The sequence below is a fragment of the Chiloscyllium plagiosum genome, unplaced genomic scaffold (assembly GCF_037043375.1).
Source record: "Chiloscyllium plagiosum isolate Xiang-an unplaced genomic scaffold, Cpla_swu_hap1 HiC_scaffold_29, whole genome shotgun sequence".
In the NCBI taxonomy this organism is placed as follows: Eukaryota; Metazoa; Chordata; class Chondrichthyes; order Orectolobiformes; family Hemiscylliidae; genus Chiloscyllium; species Chiloscyllium plagiosum.
The window spans coordinates 41,266,301-41,287,164 of NW_028270167.1; the positions used below are offsets into that span (position 1 = coordinate 41,266,301).

Consider the following 20,864-nt stretch of genomic DNA (forward strand, 5'->3'; position numbering starts at 1 on the left):
GTATTATCAATATCCTGAAAGACAGTTAAGATCATTCTTGGTTATGACTAAAATAATTAGGTTGCAATACAAAGAAGATGCGGTACATCAGTTTGCTAATATGCACAGCAGAGACACGAGTCTCTTTCCTGCATTGTTACCAGCAAATCTTTATTTTTCAAGCAGTATTCTGACACTGAGAAGATTAAAATTTGTTGCCAGTCTCCATTCCTGCTCCACTGATCCTACTTTCACTACCTTTGGAGCAGGTGGGATTTAAATCAGGCGTTCTGGTATAGAGAATAGTTTTAAGATTCAACAGACTGGCGTGTTACTCCTAAGGTACGAGTGTGGGTGTGGAGGAGGCTGCAGCTTATTATTTGTAACGCAATGTGTGAGCAAATTCCAGGAATCAACAGATGATATTCTCACGATTTGAGAAATGACTATAGCATGTGGAGGCGAGGGGTGAACAGAAAACAGAAGATGTGACAGTCTGTCAGTGAAGGGAGGACAAGCATAAAAGTTGATTTAAAAATGGGTAACATGTTCAATGAGGCACTAGAATAAACATGAATTCCAAATCTAACTAAAATTATAATCTGATCTGTGCACTGTGCAGAGTACAGTTCTCTGATAATATAATTTCAACAAAATGCTGAATGTGAGATTTAGGAAAAAAAGTGCAATCCACAACACGGAAATAGACCCTTCAGTCCAACTTGTCCATGCCGACTAGATATCCTATATAAATCTAGTCCCATTTGCCAGTACTTGGCCCATAACCCTCTAAACTCTTCCTAATCATATACCCATCCACATGCCTTTTAAATGTTGCAATCGTACCAGTCTCCACCATTTTCTCTGGCAGCTCATTCTCTATACATGCCACCCTCTGCATGAAAAAGTTGCTCCTTAGGTCCCTTTTATAGCTTTCTGTCTCACCCGAAACCTATGCCCTCTAGTTCTGGACTCCCAGGGAAAAGACCTTGTCTATTTATCCTATACATGTCCCTCATGATTTTATACAGTTCTACAAGGTCACCTTTCAGCCTCCAACATTCCAGGAAAAAACAGTCCCAGTCTATTCAGCCTCTCCCTACAGCTCATATCCTCCAACCCTGGCAACATCCTCGTAAATCTTTTCTGAACCCTTTTAAGTTTCACAACATCCTTCCAATTGGAAGGAGACCAAAACAGCACACAATATTCCAAAAGTAGCCTAACCAATGTCCTGAATAGCCACAACATGATCCCCCACCGCCACTACTCAATTCTCTGACCAATAAAGGAAAGCATACCAAACACCGACTTCACTATCCTATCTACTTGTGACTCTACTTCCAAGAAACTATGAACCTGCACTCCAAGATCTCTTTGTTCAGCAACACTGCCCAGGACCTTACCATTAAGTGTGTAAGTTCTGCTCTGATTTGCTTTTCCAAAATGCAGCACCTTGCATTTATCTAAATTAAACTCCATTTGCCACTCCTCAGCTCACGGCCCATCTGATCAAGATCCCGTTGCACACCAACTCAGACTGATCTCTTTCCTCGCTATTTCCCTGCCCACAACACCCCATCCCCTTCCACTTTAAATCCTCCTGAGCAGCTTTAACAAGTCTCCCCACCAGTACAGTAGTCCCCTTCCAATTCAGGTGCAATCTGTCCTTCCTTATACAGTTCTCCTCTATCTCAGAAGAGGTTCCGTAGATCCACAAATGTGAACTCTTCTCCCATGCACCAGCTCCTCAGCCATGCATTCATTTGGTCTATTCTCCCATTCCTACCCTAACTAGCTTGTGGACACTTGGGAGTAATCCAGATATTACTACCCTTGAGGACGTCCTTTTTAAAGTTCCTGCCTAACTTCCTATAATGTCTCCTCAGATTCTCATCCCTTTCTCTTCTTACATCTTTAGTTCCAATGTGTGCAACAACCTCCTGCTGGCCCCTCTCCCCTTTGAGAATGTTCTGCACCCTCTCCAAGATATCCTTGATCCTGGCACCAGGGAGGCAACACACAATTCTGATTTCTCACTGTTGGCCGCAAAAACATCTCTCCGTGCCTCTGACTACACAGTCCTTTATCGGAATCGATCGTTTTCAATCTGATGCAACCCTCGTTACATTAAAGCCAGTCTTGGTACCAGCTGTCAGTGCTACATTTCCCTGGGAGTCCATCACCCCCTACATTTTCCAAAACAGCATACTTGTTTCAGATGGGGATAACCACAAGAAGCTCCTGCATAACCTGCCACCCTCGCCTCCCTTTCCTGGAGGTAATCTAACAATATCTCAGTTTATCTCCCTTCCTGTAACTGCCATCCATCTCACAGGCTAGCTCCTATAAAATTGCTCAACGCCTCTAGCTGCTCCAGCCAATCCATGCAACTCAATAGGATTTGCAACCAAACACACTTCCTGCAAGCACAATCATCAATAACATAGAAACTCTCCCTAATCTCCCAAATCTGACAGGAAAAGAACATCACTCCACTAAAGGCCATCCTTGCACCGTAACAATTTACAGACCGAGAAAACAGCACAGTCTGTCTGTTCTAACCACACTGCTCCAGGCTAACTTAGTTTTTATGTTTTAAAGTTTAGTCAAGACACAGATCTCAATAAAAATATAGAATCAAAAAAGAACCTACTCTACTCATTATTGTCAACTTTCAAAACAAACAGTAAGGTTAAACTTTGCTGATCATCTGCTGTGATTTTTGCAACCCAGGTTTCTCTCAGGTCAGCTGTGAATTTTGCTTTTGTTTATTTTTCTTTGAACTCTGATGTCCAGAGATAGTTGAAATCAAACACCAGAAGCCATCAGCTGTGCATATTCAGTTTGACTCACTTCCCATGTGATCACTGACTTTGTCTCTCTTCCGGGCACTTTATTTGCTATCCTATCTACCTGTTTTTTCCCCGAAGTTCCAAAACAATGCAACAGTTTATAAAACAACAATTACTGCTCATAGAATGAGGAAATCAACTCCAAAACTGAAAATGCCTCAAAAAGACTCTTAGTCACAATTTGATCCCATCCTCCATTTTGGATTACCCACAATCCTTTCTTCCTGTACGTTAAGGTCAATACCATCAGGGCATTACCTTAATCACCCAAATCTTAACCAGGACTAAATTTGCATTCACTGTGACACATTCAACTTTTTCATTATGGTTGTCAACCCAGAAAATTTGGCAGATTAAATAAATAAAGGATAAGTTGTTGGAGGGAATCCTGAGGGACAGAATTTACACGTATTGGGAAAGGTAAGGACTGAATAGGGATAGTCAACATGGCTTTGCGTGTGGGAAATCACGTTTCATGAACTTGATTTTTGAAAAAGTTACAAAAGGTTTGATGAGGGCAGAGCGATGGACGTGATCTATATGGACTTCAGTATGGCGTTCGACAAGGATCCCCCTAAGAGACTGGTTAGCAAGGTTAGATCTCACGGAATACAGGAAGAACTACCCATTTGGAGACAGAACCGATTCGAAGGTAGAAGGCAGAGGGTGATGGTGGAGGGTTGTTTTCAAACTGGAGGCCTGTGACCAGTGGAGTGCCATAAGGATCAGTACTGGGTCCACTACTTCCCATCATTTATATAAGTGATGTGGAAATGAACATAGGAGGTACAATTAGTAAGTTTGCAGATGACACCAAAATTGGAGGTGTAGTGGTCAGTGAAAGTGGTTACCTCAGATTAAAACGAGATTTTGATCAGATGGGCCAGTCAGGTCAAAAGTGGCAGATGGAGTTTCATTTAGATAAATGCAAGGTGCTGCATTTTGGGAAAGCAAATCAGAGCAGGACTTATACAATTAACCTAAGTTCCTCAGGAGTGTTGTTGAACAAAGAGACCTTGGAGTGCAGGTTCATAGCTCCTTGAAAGTAGAGTCGCAGGTAGATAGGATAGCAAATAAAGCATTTGGTATGCTTTCCTTTATTGGTCAGAGCATTGAATATAGGAGTTGGGATGTCATGTTGCGGCTGTAGGACATTAGTTAGGCCACTTTTGGAATTTTTTTTTATGAAACACTCCGTGATATCACCAAGATCTCTCTGCTTAGCTACATTACTAAGAATCTTACCATTAGTCCAGTATTCTGCATTCCTGTTACTCCTTCCAAAGTGAATCACCTCACACTTATCTGCATTAAACTCCATTTCCCACCTCTCAGCCCAGCTCTGCAGCTTATCTATGGTCCTCTATAATCTGCTACACTCTTCCACACTGTCAAAAGTCCATCAAATTTAGTGTCATCCACAACTTTACTAATCCATCCTTCTACACCCTCATCCAGGTCATTCATAAAAATTGACCCAAAAAAAAAAACAATCGTTGCAGTACACCACTAGTATCTGAACACCAGGATGAACATTTCCTATCAACTACCATCCTGTCTTCAGCTGGCCAATGTCTGATCCAAACCCCTAAATCACCCTCAATCCCTATGCCTCCGTATTTTGTGCAACAGCCCACCATGAGAAACCTTATCAAACGCTATACTGAAATCCACATACACCACATCAACCACTTTACCCTCATCCACCTGTTTGGTCACCTTCTCAAAGAAGTCAATAAGGTTTGTGAGGCACGAACTACCCTTCACAAATCTATGTTGACTATCAACATCGACGCTGTCCAGGCCATTCAGTATTCTGTATGTTTCAATTAGACTTCAATTGCCTTCATCCTTCTGAACTCCATTGAGTATAGACCAAGAGTCCTCAAACATTCCTCATATGTTAAGCTTTTCATTCCTGGGACCATTCTCATGAACCCCTTCTGAACACGCTCCTCAGCCACCATATCCTTCCTGAGGTATGGAGCCCAAAACTCCGCAAAATACTCCAAATGTGGGCTGACCAGAGCCTTATAGAGCCTCTGAGGTACATTCCTGCTTTTATATTTAAGTCCTCTTAAAATAAATAATCATTGTATTTGCCTTCTTAAATACTGACTCAACCTGCAAATTCACCTTCAGAGAATCCTGGACTGAAACTCCCAAGTCTCTTTGCACTTCAGACTTCTGAATTTTCTCCCTATTTAGCAAATTGTCCATGCCTCTATTTCCTGCCAAAGTCCATGACCTCACACTTTCCCATGTTGTATTTGTTCTGTCACTTCTTTGACCATTTTCCTAAACTGTTTAAATCCTTCTGCAGCCTCCCCACCTCCTCAATATTACCTGCCCCTCCACCTATCTTTGTATCATGTGCAAACGGAGCTAGAATTTCCTCAGTTCCTTCATCCAGATCATTCATGTATAAAGTGAAAAGTTGTGGTCCCAACACTGAGCCTTGCAGAACAATCTGCCATTCTGAGAAGGACCCATTTATCCCCTCTGTTTCCTGCCAGACATATAAGCTTCTATCCATGCTAGCACCTTGCCTCTAACACCATAGGCCCTTATCTTTCTTAGTCACCTCCTGTGCAGCATCTTGTCAAAGGCCTTCTTGAAGTCCAGGTAGATAACATCCGTTGGCTCTCCTTGGTCTAATGTGCTCGTTACTTCCTCAAAGAATTCTAGAAGATTTGTCAGGCATGACCTCCCTTTGATGAAACCATGCTGACTTTGCCCTGTTTTACCATTCACTTCCAAGGATTTAGAAATCTCATCATTCATAATGGATTCCAGGATCTTACACATGATCTAGGTTAGGCTGATCGGTCTATAATTTTCCGTCTTTTGCCTTACTTCCTTTTTAAACAGGGCTGTCATGTTAGCAATTTTCCAGTCCTCTGGGACCCTCTCTGATTGGGGCGATTCCTGAAAAATTACCACTAATGCCTCCATTAACTCTTCTATCTCCCTTAGATCTCTAGGGTGTAGTCCATCTGGTCCAGGTTATTTATCTACCTTCAGGCCACTCAGTTTTTCTAGCACATTCTCCTTGGTGATGGCCACCAAGATTCTACTTCATCCAGCACTACTTTGTTTCTTAGCACTGATTCAATTGTATTTAATTTCCTATTTATTATTCTTCATATCAGACAGTTTCCCAGTTAATCTTCATTTGCATCTCTCCAAAAATCATAATTTAATAAAAAGGAGCCCATTACTTCTACTATGCTATTCAATAAGATCACAGCTCATCTGACTGTAGCCTTCCCCTCATTTTCCTGCTGCCCAATAGATCAAAACTCTGTCCAATTCAGCTTTGAGTATATTCAATGACACAGCCTCCTCTGCACTCTGAGGGAAGGGAATCGCAAAAACATACCACCATCTTAAATGGGAGGTGTCTGACTTTTAAATTCAATATCTTACCTATACCATCTATGAACCATTCTACAAAGACTCACCAGTTTCCCTTCGTAGGCAACAACAGTAATTTAAGAATCCCACTCTGAACTACTTCTGCTCTCCATGGTCTCAATCACTATTCAAAGCCTATTTGTACTAAACACAAAGATCTACACTGCACAAAGAGGTTTCATTGAATCTCAGAGTCCAGGCTTCACAATATGCTCGAGTAAATTGAAGAAAGCAATAAATAAAAAGAACTTGAGAATGAGGAGTAGGCAATTCATCCGCTCGAGACAATTTTATCATTCAATATGATCACGGTTGATCTCATCTCGACCTCCACTCCACTTTCCTGCCTGTTCCTCGTAACCCTTCGACCCACTACTAATTAAAAACCTTATCTGACTTCTCAAATTTACTCAATGTCCCAACATCTATCACACTCTGGGGTCATGAATTCGACAGATTCATAAACTTTTGAAAGAACTTAGCTCTTATCTCTGATTTAAATCTGTTACCCTTATTGTAAAACTATGACCCCCTCATTCTCAATTGCCCCACAAGAGGAATCATCTACTCAAGATCTACTTTGTCAACTTCCTTATCTAATATACCTCAATGAGATCACCTCTTAACCTTCTACCCTCATAATCCTGCATTTACCATGGCTAAAAATGTGTTGCTGGAAAAGCGCAGCAGGTCAGGCAGCATCCAAGGAGCAGGAGAATCGACGTTTCAGGCATGAGCCCTTCTTCAGGAATGAGCTCTTTACCATGGCTAACCCATGTAAACTGCATGCCCCTGGCCAAAACACCTCACCTCAACATCTGTGGACTACAGGAGCAAATCTGAGAACCCAGTGGGAACCCCTGCAGACAAGCTGAGAACGTGCAAACTCCATACAGTCACCCAAGGCTGGGATTGCATCAGGGTCCCTGGTGCTGTGAGACAGTAATGTTAACCAATGAGCCACCATGCCACTCGCTGAATAAAAATCTTAACTTATATGAGTTTGGCACTCTTCAGAAAATCTTGCCTATTGTGCCTTCTACTTTGTACTGAGTGATTGAGTGCTGTGTCAGTATCAGCTTTTGGTTACCCAACCATCGCCGTTCTTTGATTCTGTGTCAACTTCTTTCTCCGATTAGGCACCTGCAAAGAACCTGAAAACATTCAAAGATTCTACATAAATACACACTGTTTCTAAATGTGACACAGAACCACAACAATCAATTAAACACTCCAGCAACAACGCTGGACGTGAAGGTTTTAAATTCAGGATTCTGTGAAGGTTAACATGCTGGTTCAGAAGGCAAGTTAAGTAGTAAAATGAAATGTCAGCATTCATCTTGGGGGGCCAGAAAACGAGAGCAAGATGTACTGCTGAGATAGTATAAGGCTATAGTCAGATTGCCTTTGGACTAGTGTGAACAGTTTTGTGCCCCATATCCAAGGAAGGAACTAAAGCTACTCCTTGGAGGAATTTCATAAGAATGATTTCGGGAATGAAGGGCTTGTCATGTAAGGAGACAGTGAAGATTCTGGGTCTGTATTCAATAGATGTTAAACGGATGAGGGGGGATCGCATTGAAACCAAAAGAATACTGAAAGGATAGAGTGAATATGGAAATGATGTTTCCACTATTATGAGAAACTGGGATTCAGTGGCACAGCCTCAGAGTGATTAGAACTGAGGTGAGAAGGAATTTCTTCAGCTAATGGGTGGTGAATCTGTAGAATCAATAACATAGAAGGCTATGGAGGCCAAGTAATTGATTGTACTTAAAACAGTTGTATAGGTCATTGATTAATGAGGGAATCAAGGGTTATTGTGAAAAGACAGGACAACAGGGTTGAAAAAAAATGTCAAACATAATCAAATGGCAGAGCAGACTCGACAGACCAAATGGCCCAGTTCTGCTCCTATATGTTATGGTCTATTTCAACACAACATAGAACTTTCTAAACTTTAATTGCTATTACTAGAATGCCCCAGTTTGCTGTTTTTTTTTAAATCATCCTTGAGGGCACAAGAATGAAAACATTAAAATCCAATGTATTGCAGTCACTGCCATTTGCCATTAGTTCTCAAGACAGGAAGAGATCGATCACAGTTTTGAATGGTTTTATCATTGCAACAGAATACTACATCAAAACTTAAAATAACAAAGGACACCAATGTTGTGACACCTATTTAACTGAATTATGGGGATGGTTATAATCTTCACCTGAATAAACATTTAATCTTAAAAGCACACCAATTATTTCAGTTACTTGCTTGTCACCAGTGCAAGCTCAGATTTCAGGTGGTACTCAACAGAAAGTAGGTGCCTTGCACATGTCCTTGTTGTGTTACCAAAATATCTAACACCTGAATATGTTCAGGCTCTTAGCAGCTGTAAACACAATGACAAATAATTAACAAAGGAAGCAGCTCGTCTGGTTAGCAGCACAGTTCCAAGTCAGATCAGATGTTGGTTACGGTGGAGCACTGAGCTTTCCTACTGTTCCTGTTCGAACTAGTTTCACAGCTCACCCAACAATCAGCTTTAAGACAAACTAGCCAGTCAAGTTCACACATAAATTGCAATCTCTGTTGATCCTTGTTATAACAAATAAAGGTCAGCGTATCAGAGAGAAGTAAAAGGCTATGAAGCTACCAGAGCATTGAGAGGCAGAAGTCAATAATGCTGTACTGAAGGTACAATGCACAGTATTTCTCCACTCAATCTGTTCCTTGGATGCTGCCTGAACTGCTGTGCTCTTCCAGCACCACTAATCCAGAATCTGGTTTCCAGCATCTGCAGTCATTGTTTTTACCTCGTTGATTTTCACTCCCAGTAGCCAGTCCGACTGGCAGCCTGCTTACATAGCAATGGCTTCAAAATTCCAAACACAAACATGTTATGCATTTGCCTTTATGCACATGTACATTCAACAAAGCTTACAGACCTGAAACCTGGATCCGGTTACAGCGTATCCAATGCCAGAAAGCTCCTCACTGTCACATTCTCCTGCAAACACAGAGCAGTTATATCAGCAGAGGCCAACCGGAAGCAGCTTTCAACTCTGTTCCCTGGTTACACATATATGCAAATTTAATCCCTAGGCAGCACTTACCTCACTGTTTAACGAGTAATGCTGCACCAGGCAAGCCAGGCCTTCATTACTGAAGGCATGAGACTCCACAGTATTAACAGACTCGCAAGAAAATTCCAACACATTTGTTACTCAACCTTATTTGATTTCATCATAGATAACTGGTGTCACTGGCAAGGCCATTTTTTATTTCTTGTCCCTAATTAATCTTGATAAGTTGGCAATGGGCCTTATTCTTGACCACTCAGTCCATGTGGTAGAGAAGGCTGTCATGAGGGAATTCCAGTATTTTGCTCCTAAAATATTCAAAGAACAGTGATATAATTCCATGTTACAAAAGTACATGCATGGAGGGGAAGTTGCAGGCAATGTCCCTCCCTTGCAACTGCTGCATTTGTCTTCCAATTGGTTAAGGTTGCAGGCTTGGAAGATGCTGTCAAAGCAGCCTTGGTGACTTGGAGCAGCATGGTGGTTCAGTGGTTTGCACTGCTACCTGACAGTGCCAGGGATCTGGGTTCAATTCTCAGCCTTGGGTGGAGTTTCCACATACTTCCTGTGTCTGCGCGAGTTTCCGCTAGGTGCTCTGGTATTCTCCCATAGTTCAAAGATGTGCAGGTTAGATGGATTGGCCTTGCTAAATTGCATTGTGTCAAGAGATGTGCAGACAAGGTAGATTAACAGGGTAAATATGGGGTTATGCAGATAGGGTAGGAAGGTGAGCCTGGGTGGGTTGCTCTTTGGAGGGTTAGTGTAGACTCGATGGGCCAAATGACCTCTATCTGCGCTGTAAGGATCCTGACAGTTATTGTTGCTACTATGTGTCAGTGGTGAAGAGAATGAAAACTGAAGCTGGTGGATGGGATGGGCTTCTTTGGCTTTGATAGTGTAATGCATCTTGGAAGATGTTAGAGATGCAGTCATCCAGGCAAGTGAAAACTATTCCTCCAGGCAAGTGGAAATTATTCCACCAAACTCCTGACTTGGGCCTTGTAGATGGTGGATAGGCAGTAGAGGGATAGAAGGTGAATTACTCACTTCAGAATTTCCAGCCTTCTTGTAAAGCACAGCATTTGCATGCCCATCCAGTTCAATTTCTGCTCAATGGCAACCTCCAGGACTTTTGTGATGGTGACAGTATAACAATTGAAACCAAGGATTGATGGTTAGATTCTCTCATGGTGCTGATGACTATTGCTTGCCCCTTGTGTGGCACAAATGGCTAATTAGTAACCTTATTTTAAAAGGACCTTTAGGGACCAGTGACCACAAGATAGATTGTTACATTATGATTGGAAGTAAGGTAGTTCAATCTGAATCAAGATTGTTAATTTGAAGGGAAATTATGAAGACGAGGTAGATTAGGAGAATAGACCAAAAAGATATCATTACATCTACGCAACGAATGATCTTTAAATAGCTATTAAAATGCCTACAGCAACTATACATTACTTCAAGCTGTGAATATCCAAAAGTCAGTCAACCGTGGCTGAAGGAAGTCTATGAAGTTTATATTAAAAAGTTTCTGAAGTAACCAAAAATAGAAGTATGTCTCAGGACTGGGAGGTTTACCAAATACAACGAAGGAGGACCAAGAAACTGCAAAGGGAAGAGAAGAGTAGAATATGAATGAAATCTAGCAAAGAACCTGAAAATAGAATGTCACAGTTTCCATAGGTATATAAAAAAAGAAACATTTAGCGCAGATAAACATGGACCCCTTTATAGGCAGAATCAGGAGAATTTACAGCAGAGAACAGAGAATTAGCATAGAGGCTAAGGGATTATTTTTGTCTCTTTTCACTGAGGAAGATACAAGAAATCTCCCAAAATTACAAAGCCAAGTGACTGGGGAGAATGATAAGTCAAGGGAAACAAGATTGTTAGAAAGAAGGTTGTACTGAAGAAATTAAAAGGGGCTGAAAATTGAAGTCAGCAGGAACCGATATTCTACATTGCAGAGATTTGCAGGAAGTGGCTATAGAGATCAATGCGCTGGTAATCATTTTTTCAAAAGTCTAGATTCTGGACTGCTTCATGCAGATCAGAAGCTAGCAAATTTTACTATTTAAAAAGACAGAGAGAAAAAATAGGGAATTACAGCCTTCCCGTTGTAGGGAAGTCATGCATCAGTGGGCGGCACAATGGTTAGCACTGCTGCCTCACAGCACCAGAGATCCGGGTTCAATTCCCACCTCAGGTGACTGTCTGTGTGGAGTTTGCACATTCTCCCAGTGTCTGCGTGGATTTCCTCCCACAGTCCAAAAATGTGCAGGTTAGGTGAATTGGCTATGCTAAATTGCCCTTAGTGTTAGATGAAGGGATAAATGTAGGGGAATGGGTCTGTGTGGTTTGCGCTTCGGCAGGTCTGTGTAGACTTGTTGGGCCGAAGGGCCTGTTTCCACACTAAGTAATCTAATCTAATTGGGAAAATGGTAGAATCTACTATGTGATAAATAGATACTTGGATAAGAATGATTTGAGTGGGCATGTTCAGAATAACTTTGCAAATAGGAAATTATTTTTTAACAAACTTAGTTTTCATATTGTTATTAACTAAATTGATAAAGGAGTAGTTAGACAGTATATTTGGATTTTCAGAAGGGTTTTGATGAAGGATCCCACAGGAGGTTGTCTAGTAAAATCAAGCATTTGGGCTAGGAAATAATGAACTGGCATGGATTAAGGATTGCCTAATATACAGAAAACAGATTAGAAATAAGTGGATTATTCTCACAATGTTAGGCTGAGAGTAGGGGCATTGCAAGAATCAGTACTTTTCCCCAGCTGTTCACAACACATAATCAATGATTACCAAATGTTAAGTCTTTAAATTTGCAAGTGATACCAAGCTAAGTGGGAATGTGTATAAGAGAAATGTTTAAAAGGTGTTTTAGGAGGATTTGCACAGGCTTAGTAAGTGGCAAGAACACATCAGATGGAATATAATGAAGAAAATTGGGCAATTACCCACTTTGGTGGGAGGAACATATGTGCAGAGTATTTCTTAAACGGTATGAGGTTTGAAAGCCAGGTATCCTGGTCAATATGTCACTGAAGGTTAAGATGCAACTGCAGCAAGCTATCTGGATGGCCAATGTACTCTCAGCCTTTGTTGCAAAAGGATTTGATTAAAGGAGTAGTGAAGTCTAGCTTCAATTGTACAGAAGCTGGGTTATACAGCATTGAGTACTGTTTATCATTCAGGTCTCCTTACCTCAGGAAAGATAGTGTCTCAGACTTGTCCCTGGATGATGTGACTGTCCTGAAAAGACAGAATGGTCAATCAGGACCTGAATTCTTTAGAATTTCAAAGATGAGAGGTTATTGCATCGAAATCTACAAAATGCTCAAAGATAAACAGGGTAGATGCAGGCAAGATATTTCCTGATTGGGGAGTGCAAACCAGGTGGCATAATTTAAAAATTAGGGCAATGCCATTTAGAACCAAGAGGAGGAGAATTCATTTTGCTCAGGGTTTATGAATCTAAGGAATTCGCCAAAGGCTGTAGATGCTCAGTTTTTAAGTATGTTTAGATTACATTACATTACAGTGTGGAAACAGGCCCTTTGGCCCAACAAGTCCACACCGACCCGCCGAAGCGCAACCCACCCATATCCCTACATTTACCCCTTACCTAACATTACGGGCAATTTAGCATGGCCAATTCACCTGACCTGCACATCTTTGGACTGTGGGAGGAAACCAGAGCACCCGGAGGAAACCCACGCAGACACGGGGAGAATGTGCAAACTCCACACAGTCAGTCGCCTGAGGCGGGAATTGAACCCGGGTCTCTGGCGCTGTGAGGCAGCAGTGTTAACCACTGTGCCGCCCACCTTGTTTGAAGTAAAAAGTGATAGATTTCTTATTAACTATTGCATAATCTCATTATGGGATAATGAGAGGAAAAGACATTGAAGTGCACAATGAGCCAAGATTACACTAACTGGTGTAGCAGGCTCAACAAGCTTAAAGTCGAGAGTGTGGCGCTGGAAAAGCACAGCAGGTCGGGCAGCATTCGAGGAGCAGGAGAATCAACATTTCAGGCATAAGCCCTTCATCAGGAATTGAAGAGAACTTCTTCAAGGTAAGCATCCTTGGAAAAGGCTTAGCAGTAGGATTGAAATCAACTAGGAGAAAGAGAGGACTCCATTTGCTGAAGATCATGGTCGAGAGTGCTGGAAAAGCACAGCAGTTCAGGCAGCATCCAAACAGCAGAAGAGTCAGTCTTTCGGGCATGAGTGGGAAGAAAGCTGCACAGGTAAGACAGGTCAAGAGGATGATGCTGAGTTGGAGGGTTGGATCTGGGATGAGGTGGGGGGAGGGGAGATTTAGAAACTGGTGAAGTCTATTTATGCCATGTGGTTGCCCAAGGCCAAAGATAAGGCTTTCTTCGTCCCGTTGTCAGGTGGCTTGGATTTGGTGGTGGAGGCAGCCAGGACTTGCATGTCCTTGAGGGAGGAGGAGTTGAAGTAGTTGGCCACAGGGCAGTGGGGTTGTTTGGTGTGTGCGTCCCAGAGATGTTCCCTGAAATGCTTCGCGAGTCGGTGCCCTGTCTCCCCAATGTACATACATACATTCAGGACACCACTCACACCCTCCATGACTTTCATTTCTCTGGTCCCCAGTGCCTCATCATCACCATGGACATCAAGCCCCTATATACATCGGAGATTGAAAAGTCCATCAACTTCACAAACACATTTTATCCTGACCTTACATTCACATGGGCCTTGCCTGACACCTCGCTCTCCTTCCTGGACCTCTCCATCTCTACCTCTGGCAACCGACGCATCACTAACATCTATTTTAAACCCCCCAACTCCCATAACTACCTTGACCATACCTCCTCTCTCCCTCCCACCACCACCAACCCTGCCCCCATCAAAACACGATTCCTTACACCCAGTTCCTCCGCCTCTGCTGTATTTGCTCCCAGTCGGAGCAATTTCACTTCCAGGCACCCCATTTGGCTTTCTATTTCAAGGTGATCAACCACACCCTCCAGCACATCTCCTCCACTTCCCACATGTCTGCCAATGAACTCCACCCCCTTCCAAACACAACAAGGATAGAAACCCACCTCCCCAGTCCTCACCTTCCACCCAATTAATATCTGGACACATTGCATTTTCCTCCACCATTTCCACCACCTACAATCAGATGCCAAAGATATATTTCCCTTCCTGCCCCTACCTGCATTCTGTAGAAACCATTCCCTCTTTTACTCCCTTGTTAGGTCCATACCACCCACCAACTCACCCTCCACAAGCGGCACATTCCCTGCCACCACAGGAGATGTAAAATCTGCACCCAGACCTCCCCCTCATCTCCATTCAAGGCCACAAGGATCTTTTCACATCCAGTGAAAATTTTCCAGCACATCCACTCATCTCATCTACAGTGTCCGTTGCTCTCGACGTGGTGCCCTCTACATCAGACAGACAGGACGCCAACTCATAGGGCTTTTCAAGAAACATCTCTGGGACACAGATACCAAACAACCCCACTGTCCTGTGGCCAACCACTTCAACTCCCCCTCCCATTCCACCAAGGATATGCAAGTCCTGGACCTCCTCCAACATCAAATCCAAGCCACCTGTCAACAGGAGGTAGAACGTCTCATCTTCTGCCTTGAACCACACGGCATCGACTTTACCAGTTTCCAAATTACCCCTCATCCCACCTCCTCCCAGATCCAACCCTCCAACTCAGCACTGGCCATTTGACCTGCCCTACCTAATCCAGCTTCTTCCCACCTCTCCGCTCTATCCTCCCCACCTGCATCCACCTATTGCCTTCCCAGCTACCTTCACCCCAGTGCAACTCCCACCCTTCCTATTTATCTCTCAGCCCTCTTTCCCATCCACATTCCTGATGAAGGGCTTATGCCCGAATCATCAACCCTCCTGCTCCTCGGATGCTGCCTGACCTGCTGTGCTTTTCCAGCACCACACTTTTCAACTCTGACTCTCCACCATCTGCAATTCTCACTTTCTCCTTGACAACAAATGCAATCATTCTCACCTGACTGTCACTAACACCTTCCATCACTTTAATGATGATCATAAGTAGACTGACAGGGCAGTAACTGGCGAAGTGGATTTTCTCTTGCTTTTTGTGCCTAGGACATACCTTGGCGATTTACCACACTGTCAGATAGATACCCAATAATGTTATACCTGCACTGGAACGGTTTGCCTCGTGCGCGTCTTTATTCTGGACAAAGGTAATCAGTATTAGTGTTGAAATGTTGTGAGGGCCATTCTGTTTGCAGTATCCAGTATCTTCAGCCATTTCTTGATTTCACATGAAGAGAATCAACTTGGTTGAAGACTGGCATTTGTGATGCTGAGGATCTCACTGGATGGCCAAGATGGGTCACCCATTTTGCATTTCATGGCTAAAAATGGCTGCTAATTGTTTAGTTTTTATTCCCCTTTGCATTAACATGCTGCCTTCACAGGACACAAAAAGCAGAATAGCAAGATAGTGGACAAAGACACATCTCTCCCTGACACACTCAATGCTTTCTATGCTCATTTGAACAGAATGCCAGTGACGCTACAGATGTCAGAGCAGACTTCCTGAAAGTCAACCCAAGGAAAGCCACATGCCCGGACAATGTCTGCAGTTGGACATTCAGGACAGTAGTGGGAGACCGTGAAATGAGTCGGAAAAGATAGGAGAGGTCTTGAATGAGTACTTTTCTTCAGTATTTACAAATGAGAGGGACCATATTGTTGAAGAGGAGAGTACGAAATGGACTGGTAAGCTAGAGGAGATACTTGTTAGGAAGGAAGGTGTGTTGGGCATTTTGAAAAACTTGAGGATAGACAAGTCCCCTGGGCCTGACGGGATATATCCTAGGATTATGTGGGAAGTAAGAGAGGAAATTGCAGAACCGTTGACAATGATCTTTTCGTCTTCACTGTCAATGGGGGTGGTGCCAGGGGACTGGAGAGTGGCGAATGTTGTGCCCCTTTGTTCAAAAAAGAGAATAGGGACAATCCCGGGAATTACAGGCCAGTTAGTCTTACTTCGGTGGTAGGCAAAGTAATGGGAAGGGTATTGAGGGATAGGATTTATGAGTATCTGGAAAGACTCTGCTTGATTAGGGACAGCCAGCACGGATTTGTGAGGGGTAGGTCTTGCCTTACAAGTCTTATTGAATTCTTTGAGGAGGTGACCAAGCATGTGGATGAGGATAGAGCAGTGGATGTAGTGTACATGGATTTTAGTAAGGCATTTGATAAGATTCCCCATGGTAGGCTTATGCAGAAAGTCAGGAGGCATGGGATAGTGGGAAGTTGGATAGAGAACTGGCTAACCGGTCGAAGTCAGAGAGTGGTGGTAGATGGTAAATATTCAACCTGGAGCCCAGTTACAAATGGAGTTCCGCAGGGATCAGTTCTGGGTCCTCTGCTGTTTGTAATTTTTATTAATGACTTGGAAGAGGGAGTCGAAGGGTGGGTCAGTAAATTTGCCGACGATACGAAGATTGGAGGAGTTGTGGATAGTGAGGAGGGCTGTTGTCGGCTGCAAAGGGACTTCGATCTGATGCAGAGCTGGGCTGAGGAGTGGCAGATGGAGTTCAACCCTGTCAAGTGTGAGGTTGTCCATTTTGGAAGGACAGATAAGAATGCGGAATACAGGGTTAACGGTAGGGTTCTTAGTAAGGTGGAGGAGCAGAGGGATCTTGGGGTCTATGTTCATAGATCTTTGAAAGTTGCCACTCAGGTGGATAGAGCTTGTAAGAAGGCCTATGGTACATTAGCGTTCATTAGCAGAGGGATTGAATTCAAGAGTCGCGAGGTGATGTTGCATCAGGTGATGAGGCCACATTTGGAGTACTGTGTGCAGTTCTGGTCGCCTCATTTTAGGAAAGATGTGGAAGCTTTGAAGAGGGTGCAGAGGAGATTTACCAGGATGTTACCTGGAATCGAGAATAGGTCGTACGAGGATAGGTTGAGCGTGCTAGGCCTTTTCTCATTGGAACGGAGAAGGATGAGGGGTGACTTGATAGAGGTTTATAAGATGATCAGAGGAATAGATAGAGTAGACAGCCAGAGACTTTTTCCCAGGTACAACGGAGTGTTACAAGGGGACATAAATTTAAGGTGAAGGGTGGAAGGTACGGGGGGGGGGGGATGTCAGGGGTAGGTTCTTTACCCAGAGAGTGGTGGGGGCATGGAATGCGGAATGCGCTGCCTGTGGGAGTGGCAGAGTCAGAACCATTGGTGACCTTTAAGCGGCAATTGGATAGGTACATGGATAGGTGCTTAAGCTAGGACAAATGTTCGGCACAACATCGTGGGCCGAAGGGCCTGTTCTGTGTTGTATTGTTCTATGTTCTATGTTCTAGTTGATCCTGTCGGGATCAACTGGCGGAAATATTCACTGACATATTCTACCTCTCCCAGAGCCAGAGTCCCACCTGCTTCAAAGAAGAATACCATCATCCCAAACCTAAGAAAGCACAAGCAACATGCCTTAATGGCTACTGCCCAGTGGTTCTGACCTCAATAATCAAAAAGTACTTCTAAAAGCTAGTCATGACCCACATCAACCCAGTCTCTCAGTCTGCCTCATTCGACTACAGTTTGCCTACTGATATTACAGGTCCACAGCAGAATGCGTACCCCAAGCCCTGCACTCATTCCTGGAACATCTGGACAACAAGAACACCTATGTCAGACTCTTGTTCCATGACTATAGCTCCACCTTCAACACCATTATCCCCTCCAGACTGATCTCAAGACTGCATGGCTTTGGTCTCTGCTCCGCCCTCTGCAACTGGATCCTCAGTTTTCTGACCCACAGACCACAATCAATGAAGATAGGTAACTGCACCTCCTCCACAATAACACTCAACACTGGAGCTCTAAGGATACAGCTCAGCCATCTACTGTACTCCCTGTACATCCACGACTGTGTCGTCAAATTCCAAACAAACACCATTTACAAGCTTGCTGACACCATTGTAGTGGGACAGATGTCTAACCATGACGAGTCAAAATACAGAAGGGAGATAGAGGGTTTGGTGATGAGGTGCAATGAGAACAATCTCTCTCTCAACATCAGCAAAACTAAAGAACTGAACACTGACTTCAGAAAGAAAGTAGGAGAAAGTGGGCGGCACGGTGGCACAGTGGTTAGCACTGCTGCCTCACAGCACTAGAGACCTGGGTTCAATTCCCACCACAGGCGACACTGTGTGGAGTTTGCACGTTCTTCCCGTGTCTGCGTGGGTTTCCTCCGGGTGCTCCGGTTTCCTCCCACAGTCCAAAGATGTGGGGGTCAGGTGAATTGGCCATGCTAAATTGCCCGTAGTGTTAGGTAAGGGGTAGGGGTGGGTTGCGCTTCGGTGGGGCGGTGTGGACTTGTTGGGCCGAAGGGCCTGTTTCCACACTGTAAGTAATCTAATCTAATCTAACACACCCCCATCTACATCAACTGAACTAAGGTTGAGAGGGTGGAAAGCATCAAGTTCCTCGGAGTGACAATAACTGACAACCTATCCTAGGCTTCTCGCGTAGAAGCGACAGTCAAAGCGGTACAACAACGCCTCTTCATCCTCAGGGGACTCATGAAATTCAGCATGTGCATAAAGACGCTCACAAAATTCTACAGATACCCCATTGAGAGCATACTGTCCAGGTGCCTAATAGCCTTGTATGGCAACTGCTCTGTCCAGGACCCTAAGAAACTACAAAATGGGGTGTGCACAGACCAGACCATCATGGAAACCAACCTTCCATCCGTGGATTTTACTTACACAGCCAGCTGCCATGGAAAGGTTGCCAACGTCATGACACATCACACCCCTGTAAGGATCACTACAACTTCTTCCATAAGGCAGAAGACACAGAAACCTGAACAGACCAGCAGGTTCAGGAACAGCTTCTTCCCAGCCAGTTTGGAGACTGATGAATGGACTCACATAATTCAGTTCTCACTGGGCGTACACGCTGTACAATGTAACCTGTATGCCTCAAAGTCTTTTTGATCTGTACATCCTTGCGTATGCTTGCATGGCTCGTAAATAAAGCTTTTCACTGTACCTCAGTACACATGACAATAAATTAATCATGGACAGTGGAGATATTTGTGCATCCTCCTCCACCAGTTTAATCCACTTTCATGTTGCAAATCCAACCACAGTTAACCAAGCAAAACATTGAAAGAAAACACAATGTGGCAAAGGCTAGTGGTAAATCAGAGATTCAGGAATATTTTAAAAGCCAAAAGGTAATAAAAACAGAAGAAAACCTCTGGGGTAAATCAGCAAGTAATGTAAATTGGACACCAACAGGCTCTTTAAATATATAAGAGGTCAAATTGAACATAGGCCCCTTTGTGAATGAGGCTGAGAAAAATAACAATGAAAAACTAGGAAATGACAAAGGAATTTACTAAATATTTTTCATCATTCTTGAATGCAGAGGAAGTTATTACCATTGCAAAAAATACTAAATTGAGAAGCAAAAGGTGGGATAAAATAAATACAGTAGCTATCGTTGGAGAAGAAGCAATAGGGAAACTAATGGGGCTGAAGGCCAAGAAGTGCCAGGACCGGATGTTGCAACTTACAGTATAAATGAAGTAGCTACAGAAATAGTGGACGCACTGACAGTAAACATGCAAGAATTCTTAAATTCTGGAAAAGTCCCAGAGGATTGGAAAACTACTGACACATCACCTTTGTTCAAAAAGAGACGGAGACAAAAAACTGATAATATACACCAGTTAGTTTAATCTCTGTCATTAGCAAAATGTTAGAGTCTATTATACAGGATGTAATAGAACAGCGTTTAGAAGTACTGAACATCATCAAGCAGAGACAGCATGGCTTCATGAAGGGAAATCATGCCTGACCAAATTTATTAGAATTCTTTGAAGTGGTAATAACCACGATACGTAAAGAACCACCAGTGGATGTAATTTTTGGCAATTTTCAAAAGGCATTAATTAAGGTATTACACATGAGACTTCTTAAGATAAGATCCTATGATGTTAGGTGCATTTTATTCACATGGATAGGCTCCTGAAAATGGTCATATCAGACTCAAAACATTAACTCTTTTGCCATTCAGACACTGCCAAATCTGCTACGCTTCTTGTGCATTTTTTCAGGTTTTAAGTAACTGCAGGATTTTGCTTTTATTGTAGTATGGACAGATGATTAGTTAAATTAGTTAATGATAACTGGGTGGAGGGAGGGAGGGGAAGGATTTTCAGGACGTCAAGAAGGATGTTGTGAAACTAGAAAGGATTTACAAGGATGTTGCCAGGATTGCAAGCATTGAGCTACAGGAAGAGGCTGAAAAGGGCTGTTTTCCCTGGAGCATCAGAGGTTGAAGGGTGACCTTATACAGATTTATAAAATCATGAGGGGCATGGATGTGGTAAATAGCCAAGGTCTTTTCTCCAGGATGGGGGAGACCAAAACTAGAGGGAATAGGTTTAAGGTGATTTTTTCATGCAAAGGGTGGTGTGTATATGGAATGAGTTGCCAGAGG

General features: G+C 43.2%; 1 protein-coding gene across 15 annotated transcripts in view; it reads right to left on the minus strand.

Annotated features, from left to right (window-relative positions):
* The window catches only part of LOC122540755 (rho GTPase-activating protein 32), a 591,094-nt gene that overhangs the window by 475,224 nt on the left and 95,006 nt on the right, over nt 1-20,864 (minus strand). For 11 of the 15 annotated variants that reach the window (XM_087976520.1, XM_087976515.1, XM_087976502.1 and 8 more), the window contains exons 2-3: nt 12,556-12,603; nt 9,195-9,256 (exon numbers count right to left, since the gene is read on the minus strand). The gene's annotated coding sequence lies outside the window, so the exon portion shown is untranslated. The remainder of the gene's footprint in view (nt 1-9,194; nt 9,257-12,555; nt 12,604-20,864) is intronic. The other 4 variants (XM_087976503.1, XM_087976506.1, XM_087976516.1 and 1 more) reach the window with 1 other exon arrangement.